A 12,447-nucleotide genomic window follows, 5' to 3' on the forward strand; every position below is an offset into this window, starting at 1 on the left:
AGACATGGGAGCCATGTGTGACTAAGTTTCCATCTGGAGTCAATTCTGACTTAAAACTTCATTTGAATACAAGATTGTCTGCTCTGCTTGCTCCAGTATCTTGTAGGACTGTGAGAAAATTCTGTTTATGCTGACAGGAAAGAGCATTTTGTTCATGAGAAAAAAAAACACATTATCTACTAGAAAGAATATTGCTGATGCCAAACCTTAGGGCATATTTTGATAGAAGGTACTTGCTCAAGGACAGGAATGGTCTTGTGGTTAGATACTGACTGACTGTGCTGTGCTTTGTTCTGCTTATGATTAATGTAAAAAAAAAACCAAGCCACATGGCTAACTCAGACAGGAATAGTGGGCTAATATAAGTTATAAGAATTAATAAGAAGCCTGAAATAATGGTCCAATCAGTTTATAACTAATGTAGACCTCTCTGTGACTTCTTTGGGACTTAACGACTGTAGAAACTAGGCAGGACAGAAACTCAGTCAACAAATGGTGCCCAATGTGTGGACAACTGCATCCACTTAAATCCTGAGGAGCTTGGGAAGTAATTATAGACAGAAAAGTATAGTATAAAGCATGGATTATTGATAGAAGCATTTTCTCAGGTGGGCTCTGTTTGCTAGAAGCAAATGTGTCTCATTTAAGAGAGGCTTCCTGACCCAGCTTTAGCTGCAAAACCTTGCAGCTCTTTGAAGAGGTCCTGCCACGAAACATTTAAATGGTATTGATGAAAAGCTGACTACATGCTTTTTAGTTTTCAATCAAAGCAGGAAAAAAAACCACACTGTTTTAAAATGCAGGCTTTCTGGGTCATCGTGCCAGCTTAAACTCTGACTCTTTCTGGCAGGAGGTCTAGTTACAGAGCATTTGAGTGTGGTTTGCACTGCTGCAGCTTGCTTGCTGGCAAGAACCTTGAGATGCCATAGAGTTGTGGCAATAAACATGTCTCTGGCTGGTACCTCTGCCATGAGTCTGAAATCTCAGAAAGCTAAGGAATGGAATGGATCCAGCTGTCAAAGCCATGTCTTTAATCCTAGCCATAAAAGAGAGATATACAGTAAAGAGAGATTCAAAGATGAATAAAACTCTAAATGTTTTATAGTGTGTTAAAAATATATGCAGGCTTGGGAGAGAAAAGACAAAGGTTAAGTCCTTAAAACAAAAAATAGCGAGAGTAGTTGGGTGTGGTGACACACACCTTTAATCCCAATGCTGGGGAGGCAGAGGCAGGTAGATTTCTGTGAATTCTAGGACAAAGATACACAGAGTACCTGTCTCAAAAGCCAAAAATTAAAAGTAAAACTAAAAGAAATAGAGGTTAAAATAAATCCACATAAAGATGAAAAATACACAGAGAGTCTGGATACTGTATATCATTATGTTCTCTTTGAATTGTTTGAGGAAGGAGCAACAGCTGCCAAAAGATATTTGTTTATAATTGCTGCTGAATTAATCCAAGATAGGTATTTTGAAAATGCCTTGACTTCAAAATTGAAGTCAAAAGATATGTTTCTTTGGAGAAGTTTTGCTTTTGTTTCCACAGAAAATGAGAAACTATGGATTTATTTTGAGTTAAGAAAAATCAAGTTTGATTAAGGAAGACCACCTGAGAAATCTCCAGTAGTAACAGATGGCCCAGATATCTGAGTTCTACATCCAGAACAGATTTAAGGCTGCTGCCTGAGGTGATCAAGCCTCACAGGATATTGCAATCATAATTCTAAATTTTCTTTAGGTCCCCATAAGATTATCAGTGCCCCCAACCAGCAGGACGTAGCCTGGAAAACTACACCCACATTCCCCTAAAATGGACTATGAATATTTTCCTTTGTTTTGGATATTGGTTACAAGTTGTTATAGCTAATGGTCAGGATAAAAGCTAAACAAAGGATATTAGATTCAGAGTTCTTTTTATAAAAAAAAAAGAAGGGGGAATGGTGTGGGACAAATGTCTATATTCTGTCAATTATATTTTTAATAAATGCTGATTGGCCATTAGCCAGGCAGGAAGAATAGGCGGGACAACCAGACAGGAAGTAGAGATGGGCCAAGGAGGACAAGAGAATTTTGGGCAGGAGGGAGCACATTCCTCTGCAATTGTTGCCCAGTCACAGAAGAAGCAAGATGTGAACTCCCCGCCGAATAAGGTACCAAGCCACATGGCCATCTCAGACAGGAATAATGGGCTACATAAGTTATAAGAGTTAATAAGAAGCCTGAGCTAATGGGCTAATCAGTTTATAACTAATGTAGACCTCTGTGTGATTTCTTTGGGACTTAATGACTGTGGAAATCAGGCAGGATAGAAACCTCAGACAACAAGCAGGCTCTGAAGTAAACTCAGGCTGTGCAGAGTAAGCTGGAAGTCCCCCAAATCTATTCTGTGTTTTCTGTTTCAATGTATTTCAAACAGACATTTCTTTAATCCTTGCACCCTTACCGAGACATACTCAGCTGATTTTATTGCAGCAAGTTTCTACAAAAAGACCTTGTTTTCTTGCTGTCCTCAATCCCTCGTTCTTATACTCTTTCTACCCCCTCTTCCACAGAGTTCCCTGATTCCTGAGGGGAAAGATTTGAGGGAAATATCCCATTTAGGACTAAGTATTTTGAGGTCTCTCTCAGCACATTTTCTGGATGTGAGTCTCTGTATTTGTTCCCATATACTCCTGGAGGAAGGTTCTCTGATGATGGTTGAGCAAGGCACTAATTTATGAGCATAGCAGAATATGATTAGGAAACATTTTATTTCTGCATTCTCATAGCAGAATGTAGAAATACTCCCGTATTTGTTTTTTTCCCCTAAATTCCTTTCTAATCTCAGGTTCTTAACCACCCAAGCAGTGTCAGATATGGATTTCATCTCATCGAGTATATCCTCTAAATAAAATCAGATATTGGTTGGTTGTTCACACAAGCTTTGTGCCACTATTGCAGCAGTATTTCTTGGAGGCACTGTATCTTGAAGGGTTTTTGCTGGGTTGGTGTGCAGAGCACCCTCCAGAATGATGAACACTAAACCATAGGGTGAAGGTTCTAGATAGGCACCAGCTCAAATTTTCTATGTTCAACGAATTGTGTAGAGTTTTGTCTTCAGCAAAAAGGCCTTACCACCCATTTGTGGAGATCAATCAATAAATGGCCTTGGTGATGGCCTGGGTTGTTTGCTGGCTTCCATGGGGCCCATTTGTCTAACAACTCAATTAGATATAACCTATTCCTTGTACTAGAATCTTCATTTTGGTGATTAGAGATGTTCAACATCATGGTTCTCTCTCCCCTGTTATTTTGGTGACTTAATTTAGTTCACCTTCAGATGCATATGTATGTTTTTATTGCATTATGTTTCCATACAACCCCTCAAGGATTCCTTAGTTTTATTTGTCTCTCTCCACATTCCCTTTTTTCCCCACTCTTCCTTCCCTATTCCCATTCAGCTCTCCCATTCTAACTCATCCATCCATCCATCCATCCATCCATCCATCCATCCATCCATCATCTATTCTATATGACCTTCCTAAGGAAATCTATCCATTTTCTCTCTTCTTTTACTCTATACCTAACCTCTATGGTTATATAGATTGTAGCTTGCTTACCAATGACTTAAGAGCTAAAATCCACATACAAACAAATGCATACCATGATTGTATTTCTGAGTCTGGATTACCTCACTCAGAATCATTTTTTTCTAGTTTTATCCATTTACCCGCAAGTATCATGGTCTCATTATTTTTAATGGCTGAGTAATATTCCAGTGTGTAAATATACCACATTTTTATTCATTCATCCATGGGTGCACATTTAGATTGTTTTCTAATTTCTGCATATGATGAATAGAGCAGCAATGAACATGGTCAAGCAAGTGTTTCCATAGTAGGATGATGCGTCCTTTGAGTATAAGGCCAGTAGTGGTATAGCTGAATCAGGTACTCCTTGAATACTAGTCTGGCACAGAAGGTGATATTATGGGCCCACTGAGTTCTAGTTGCCCTGTAGGTGAGTAGTAGCCACTGGCTGCTCCATTAAACAAACTGTGCTAGGCTCCACCATAGCTCCAGGGAATGCTGAGTCCCATATTTAAAAGTCCACTCTTTAGAGTATAATTCAGAGCAGAGCCTGGCACCATAGCCTGGTGTAGTACATCCGTGTTTATGTGTCACTTTCATTGGTTAATCAGTAAAGAAACTGCTTGGCCTGATATGGCAGAACTTAGGTAGGCGGGGAAGACAGGACTGAATTCAGGGAGGAAGAAGCAGAGTCAGAGAGTCGCCATGGAGACACAGGTCAGACATGCTGAATCTTTCTCGGTAAGCCATGACCTCATGGTGACATAGAGCTTATCAGAAATTGGTTAAATCAAGATGTTAGCCAATAAGAGGCTAGAGATAATGGGCCAGGCAGTGATTTAATTAATATGACTTCTGTGTGGTGATTTTGGGTGTAAGCTAGCCAAGCTGCTGAGATTATCAAAGGGTCCATGCTCCTGTTACAGTAGCCAGCTTTGTGCAGTTTGTACTTAGATAGAAGCTGCAGCCCTGGCCTGATGACTCTTTTTGCCCCAGTTGGGGCTTCATCTCAGGTAATAGGTCTTGAATAACCATCTCTGTCTGCTCTCCAGACCTCAGGACCTTCAGCTCCAAGGCTCATCTTGTCCTCTGTTGTTTTGTCCAAGACTTTTGGGGCAGATGTTCATTTCCCATGCCCAGGGTGCAGAGGGTACATCCCGGGTTTGAAGTTAAGTCTTGTCCATTAGAGTGGAAGGATCAAATGCCTTATGGGTATCTTAAAGAAGTCTTCCCATACTCATCTCCCAAGTTCCTAGTTCTTTCTTCAATTTCCTCTACCTTCTACTCTATGATACTTTAGTCATTGTGGCCTATGGATGCCATAGTGATCTTCAGAGCCACAAAGATCCACCAAACACACATGTCCTGAATGGAAGAGCTACCTTTCATGTTCATTGAGGAAAGGTACATGCTAAGTAGAGGTTGCTTGTCCTTTCCTGCACCACCTTGGTCTCTATAAACCCTTCCTGGAATCACCTCCCTTCAGGGTCCACTGGGCTCCTTTTACCAGGACACTGAGGTCTTGTCATATGTACTGCTCAACTAGTACATACAGGAGCCTCAGATCCACGCCCTATCAGCTACTCTTTCTTCTCCTCTATTGGCCTCCATATATTCTTTCCTTTATTTAAATCCCATGGCATGCCTCTACCTGTGCCAGGCACTGTGCTCTTACTTTGGATGCCATGCTGATTATATAAATCTTGTAGCCTCCCCTACTCTGCCAAGACAACCCTTTGTTTACACTTACCTCTTCATCTTCAGATCTCTTCCTCAAGGCTATGGGGACTTCTGTTCTAGAGATATCTGGTTACTAATCTGAGTCTGCTCAAAAAAACCCTACAAAGTAATGGGCTTTCTGGCTAATGATCCCATGCAGAGAATATTACATTACACCTTACCCATCATATCCCAGTTTTCCTATACCAAGTCAAAAAAGCCAAGAACAGCACTCTGAGGACAAATGTCAAGTCTCTGACCAGGGTGTGATATGCTGAGGATTAGGGAACTGGACAGGGTCCTTTCTGTCCAGCCACCTTCAGCACCCACTGAGAAGAAAGAACTAGATCTTCATCCCTAGTCAGACTCACATAGGTGTGGACAACAAGGTTTAGACTCAGCACAAGGAATCGTCCCCAGATCTAACACTAATACTAACATCTACCTCACTGAGCCTGTGGAGACAGACTTAGTTAGTGATTCTATTGCTGTGAAGAGACAGTATGACCATGGCAACTTTTTTTTAATTTATTATATTTAAAAAAATATCAATCCAAATTCCCACTCCCTCCCATCTTTCCATTCCCTTCACACACCCTCCCACCCCACCGCCTCTAATCCTAAGAGAGGGTAAGGCACTTTATTTATGGAAGGTCCAAGGCCCTCCCTACTATATCTAGGCTGAGCAAGGTATACATCCAAAGAGAATAGGATCACAAAAAAAAAAAAAACAGTCCATGCAGTAAAGATAAATTCCAGTGGCCCCTCAGTCTGCCCCAGCCACACAACTGTCAACCACATTCAGAGGGACTAGTTTGGTCCTATGCTTGTTCCTTCCCAGTCCAATTGGAGTTGGTGAGTTCCAGTTATCTCAGATAAACTGCTTGAGTGGATGAACCGTTCATGGTCTTAACCTTTTTGCTCATATTCTTATTCCTTCTACTCTTCAAAAGGACCCTGGGAGCTCAGTCCAGTGCTCCAATGTGTGTCTCTGCACTGTTTCCATCTGTGGTTGGGCAAAGTTTCCATGATGATATTTAAGATATTCATCAGTCTGAATACAGGGCAAGGACAGTTCGGGCACCCTCTCCTCTATTGCTTAGAGTCTTAGCTGGGGTGATCCTTCTGGATTCCTGGTAATTCTTCCAGAACCTGGTTTCTTGCTAACCACATAAGGGCTCCCTCAATTTAGATATCTTTTTCATTGCTCTCAGATCTGTCCTTCCTCTATCTCGACTATCCCATTCCCTCAAGTTCTCCTCTACCCTCCATTTTCCCCCTCCTCTTCCCCTTCTCCCTTTCCTTCTATCCCTATCCCCAATGCTCTCAATTTTGTCAGGCAATCTTGTCTGTGTCCAATTTCCAGGTGGTTCTATATTTTCTTCTTTGGGTTCACCATATTACTTAGCTTCTCTGAGATCATGAACTATAGGCTCAGTATCCTTTGTTTATAGCTAGTATCCACTTATGAGTGAGTACATATAATATTCATCTCTTCAGGCCTGGGTTACCCCACTCAGGATAGTATTTTCTAATTCCATATATTTCCATGCAAAATTCAAGATATCATTATTTTTTTTACCTCTGAGTAGTACTCTAATGTGTAAATGTGCCATACTCTCTTTATCCATTCTTCAGTTGAGGGGCATCTAGGTTGTTTCCAAGTTCTGGCTATTACAAATAATGCTGCTATGAACATGGCTGAACAAATGCCTTTGTAGTATGATTGAGCATCTTTTGGTTATATTCCCAAGAATGGTACTGCTAAGGTAGGTTGATTCCCAACTTTCTGAGAAACTGCCATACTGATTTCCAAAGTGGTTGCAGAAGTTTGTATTCCCACCAGCAATGGATGAGTGTTCCCCTTACTCCACATCCTCTCCAGCATAGGATATCTCATTAGTGTTTTTGATCTTAGCCATTCTGACAGTTGTAAGATGCTATTTCAGAGTTGTTTTGATTTGTATTTCCCTGATAGCTAAGGAAGTTGAACATTTCCTTAAGTATCTTTGGGCATTTGAAATTCTTCTTTTGTGAATTCACTGTTTAGTTCAGTACCACATTTTTAATTGGGTCATTTACGTGAATTAGTGTTTTTGCCTACACGTAGAGGGTTGGTATGGTGTGCACCTTGCTCGGTCCCCTGGAACTGAAGCTAAAGGACCTGCCATGTGGGTGCTGAGAATCGAACCTGGGTCCTCTGGAAAAGCAGCCAGTGCTCCTAACCTCTGAGCCATCTCTCCAGCCAAAATTGGGTCATTTAGAATTTTAATGTCTAATTTCTTGAGTTCTTTATATATTTTGAAGATCAGTTCCTTGTCTGATGTAGGATTAGTGAAGATCTTCTCCCATTTAGAAGTCTGCCTTTTGCCTCATTTACTGTGTCCTTTGCTTTACAGAAACTTCTCAGTTTCAGGAGATCCCATGTTGCTCTCAGTGTCTGTGCTACTGGGGTTGTAGTTAGGAAGTGGTGTCCTGTGACCAGGCATTGGAGACCACTGATACCAAAAGCACACAAAGACTCAACCAAGAAAAGAATTACAGACCAATCTCTGTATGATCATTTCATTAGATGCTGATAATGCATTTGACAATATCCAACACCTTTTCATGATAAAAGTCTTGGAGAGATTAGGGATACAAGGATCATATATAAATATAATAAAAGTAATATACTGCAAGCTGACAACTAATATCAAATTAAATGGAGAAAAACTCAAAGCAATTCCACTAAAATCAAAAACAAGGCAGGTCTGTCCACTCTCTCCATACCTCTTCAACATAGATCTTGAAGTTTTACCAATAGAAATAAGACAACAAAAGAAGATCAAAGGGAATTGAAATTGAAAAGAAAGAAGTCAAAATTTCATTATTTGCAGATGATTTAATAGCATACATAAGTGATAGAGAATATAAGTTCTTTATCAGAGAACTCCTACAGCTGATAAATACCTTCAGTGATGTGGCAGGATATAAGAACAATTCAAAAAACTCAGTAGCCCTCCAATAGACAAAGGATAAAGAAGTGTAGAGGGAAACCAGAGCAACATCACCTTTCACAATAGCCACACATAACATAAAATATCTTAGGGTTACACTAACCAAGAGAATGAAAGACCTATTTGCCAAGAACTTTAAGTCTTTGAAGAAAGAAATTGAAGAAGATACCAGACAATGGAAAGATCTCCCATCCCCTTGGATAGGAAGGATCAACATAGTAAAATTGGCAATCTACATATTCAATGTAATCCCCATCAAAATCCCAACACAATTCTTCACAGATCTTGAAAGAACAATAATCAACTTCATATGGAAAAACCAAAAAACCCAGGCTATCCAAAACAATCCTATATAATAAAGGAACTTCCAGAGGGATTACCATCCCTGACATCAAGCTCTATTACAGAGCTACAGTAATGAAAACAGCTTTGTACTGGCATAACACAGAGATGTGACCAATGGAATTGAAATGAAGACACGGATATTAATCCAAATACCTATGAACACCTGATTTTTGACAAAGAAGCTAAAATTATACAATGGAAAAAAAAGAAAGCATCTTTAACAAATGGTTCTGGCATAACTGGATGTCAACCTGTAGAAGAATGAACATAGATCCATATCTATCGCCATGCACAAAACTCCAGTCCAAATGGATTAAAGTCCTTAATATAAATCCGACCACACTGAACCTGATAGAAGAGAAAGTGGGAAGTAGTCTTCAATGCATAGGCACAGGAGACCACTTCCTAAATATAACCCTAGTAGCACAGACACTAAGAGCAACAATAAATAAATGGGACCTCCTGAAACTGAGAAGCTTCTGTAAAGCAAAGGGCATAGTCTATAAATAAGACCATAGCAACTCTTATAAGAAAAACATTTAATCATAGCAGCCTCTGCTCTCTGCCTCTCAAGTTTTTTACCCTTAAAACCTTATTCTTGAATGGATTCAAAAGTAGAAGCTCTTAGTGAGGACAGCCTTTGTCTCTTGGCAATCTGTTCCTGGTGATTTCATTCTCTTTGCCAAGAATTTAACACATTCTGCCACTGCCTCCTTGCTTGTTTCTGTCTTGTGTTGTTTGTTCTTGGTATTTATTAGTTTATTTGTTTTTTGCTTGCTTGTTTGTTTATTTTGTGTGTTGTTTCTTTCAGAGTAGCACTTTGACATTTGTGTTTACAGAATGGTAGAGTAAAAAGATGCTGATGTTGTATGCTGGGCTTCTTACCTTCATTGTTTAAAGGATTTCTCACAACATATTGGCAAGTATTGTCTTCTTTAGAGAGGTTGAATAAATATGTGGCTTCTGCTAGCTATTTTGTGCCCTAACTATACTTGTTTATTTGTATCAGCCATTCCAGGAATATCCTTGTCTTCTTTTTTGAAAAAATACTAATCAAGTTGAGAAGAGTCAGACTGACATCCACAATACTTTCTGAAAAGATTTGCACATATTCTCTCCTGTATTCTTGGGTCTATAACAAGAATACCCTTTACTTCATAGCAGGTGCCCTCTGCCATAGGTTAAGCCACCTTGCTTGATGGAAAATCTTTGTTCATTGTTCCTATCATCAATTAAGACCATATAACCCTTATGCTCATTAACTTTAAGAAGCTCTTTCAGTTCTTAAAGTGTTATTACCTGCATAAGAGGGACCAAGACCTTTCTAGGCTCGAGGGTAGATATCAGCAGTTGACTTGAGTGAGCATAGGCACCTAATCTGTATTTAAGATTAATACTTAAATACTAATATTAAATAATAATACTGTTTGGATCTACAAGAAGGTTAGAGAAAAGGAAATAATGAGAGTGGTGATCACATATTTCTCAAAAATAAAAAATATGTGAATGTTATTTAGAGAATGAACAGCTGAAGCCAGGAAATGTCTAAGCAATAAGATATTTCAGGACCTGATGTAAAAGGAGATAATAAGAGAGCACTGCTTTCTGTCTGTTACTATTTTGTCAGTAGGTAAATAAGTAAAATATGAACACTGGTAAAATACCTTTGAAGGAAAAAGTGCCATTGTTCCATTTGTTCAAAAAATGTAATAAAAATTAAGAGTTGGATGGTGGTGGAGGCAGAAGCAGGTGGATCTCTGTGAATTCAAGGCCAGCCTGGTCTGCAAAGCAACCTTTCAGGACTGTTATACAGAGAAACCCTGTCTCAAAAACCTTGTCCATCCAAATGTCACCATTTAAAAATCAGATGGGGACTGGTGAGTATGTGCTATCCAGGAGCAGCCTGTCCCAGAAGAAAGCACAACCCCCCCCCCCAGCTCCTGCTGCAGGGCTGTCTTTCCTACACGCGGCCCAGCCCCTCAGCCCCCCCCCCAAGCCTGCCCTGTGGTCTGCAAGGTCCTTTGCTCAAGAAACAGTTTCCTGCTCCTACTAAGGCTACCCACTGAGAGGGGTGAGTGCCTGCCTACCGGGCAGGCCTCGAGGTCCACCCCCCCCCCTGCAAGGGAGCATGGGTACCTTCAGCTTGTGCTGCAGGGTCTCCTGTGTTCTACTCGACCCTGCCCTGCCCCCACCTTCTCCGTTTTGTCTGCAGCTCATTGGGCTACCAGGCATCACTGTTTCTGTGCTGAGTGCTGAGGAGTTCCTTCTGGATGGGTGAGTGTGTGCTATCCAGGGGCGACCTGTCCCAGAAGAGAGCACAAACCCTCCTCGCCCAGCTCCTCCTGCAGAGCTGTCGTTATTACACACTACCCCCCCTCCCCAAGGCTACCTTGTCGGCAAGGTCCTTTGCTTAGGAACAGTTTCCTGCTCCTACACTAAGGCTACCTACCCAGAGCTGTGAGTGCCTGCCTACAGGGCAGGCCCCAAGATCCCCCAGAAGGGAATGCAGGCACCTTCAGCTTGTGCTGCAGGGTCTCCTGAGTTCTACTCTACCCCACCCTGCCCCCCACATTCGCCCTTTTGTCAGCAGGTCATTGGACTACCAGGCATTCCTGTTTTGATGCTGAGGAGTCCCATCTGGATGGCAACAGTTCCTGCTTCTACGCTGAGGAGATCCACCCAGAGAGTCAGTCACAGCAAAGACTGGACCAAGACACCAGGCCTCTCCTGGCTCCATTTGAAGGAAGCCAATGCAAGAATTCCTCCAACAACCTGAAAGGCAACATGACATCACCAGAATCCAGGGATCCCGAAACAAGAAGAATTGAACACCCTACTCCAGAAGAAATAGACTCTAAACTGAATTATATGAAAATAATAGAGGACCTTAAACAGGAGGTGAAAAACTGCCATAAAGAAATAGAGATGACAAACAAAAAGGTAGAGGAAATGAATAAATCTCTCAAAGATAGCCAAGAAAACTAAGAGAAACAAGAAAGAGCAATCAAACAGGTAAGGGAAGCGGTTCAAGACTTGAAGAATGAAATGGAGGTAATGAAGAAAACACAAACCGAGGGAAGGATGGAGATAGAAAATCTGGGTAAATGAACAGGAACTACAGAGACAAGTATTATCAACAGATTACAAGAGATAGAAGAAAGAATCTCAAACACTGAAGATACCAAAGAGAAAATAAACACACTGATCAAAGAAAACAGCAAATCCAACAAATTCTCATCACAAAATATTCAGGAAATCTGGGACACAATAAAAAGACCAAACCTAGAGAGGGGTAGAAGAAGGAGAAAAAGTACAGCTCAATGATCCAGAAAGTATATTTAATAAAATTATAGAAGAAAACTTTCCCAACCTAAAGAAAGATATTTCTTTGAAGGTTCAAGAAGCATACAGAACACCGAATAGACTGGACCAGAAAAAAAAAAATCTCCTCACCATATAATAATCAAAACACAAAACATACAGAATAAAGAAAGAATATTAAGAGCTGCAAAGTAAAAAGGCCAAGTTACTTATAAAGGTAAACCTATCAGACTTAAACCTGACTTCTTTATGGAAACAATGAAGGCCAAAAGGTCCTGGATAGATGTACTGCAGAAACTAAGAGACCACGGATGCAAGCCCAGACTACTATACCCAGCCAAGTTTTCTTTCACTATAAATATACAAAACAAAATTTTCCAGGATAAAAAAAAATTTAAAGAATACATAGCCACAAATCCAGCCTTAGAGAAAGTAATAGAAGGAAAATCACTAACCAAGGAGTCCAACAATGACCACAATAACTCAGACATCTA

Source organism: Microtus ochrogaster, linkage group LG3, assembly GCF_000317375.1.
Source record: "Microtus ochrogaster isolate Prairie Vole_2 linkage group LG3, MicOch1.0, whole genome shotgun sequence".
Taxonomy (NCBI): domain Eukaryota; kingdom Metazoa; phylum Chordata; class Mammalia; order Rodentia; family Cricetidae; genus Microtus; species Microtus ochrogaster.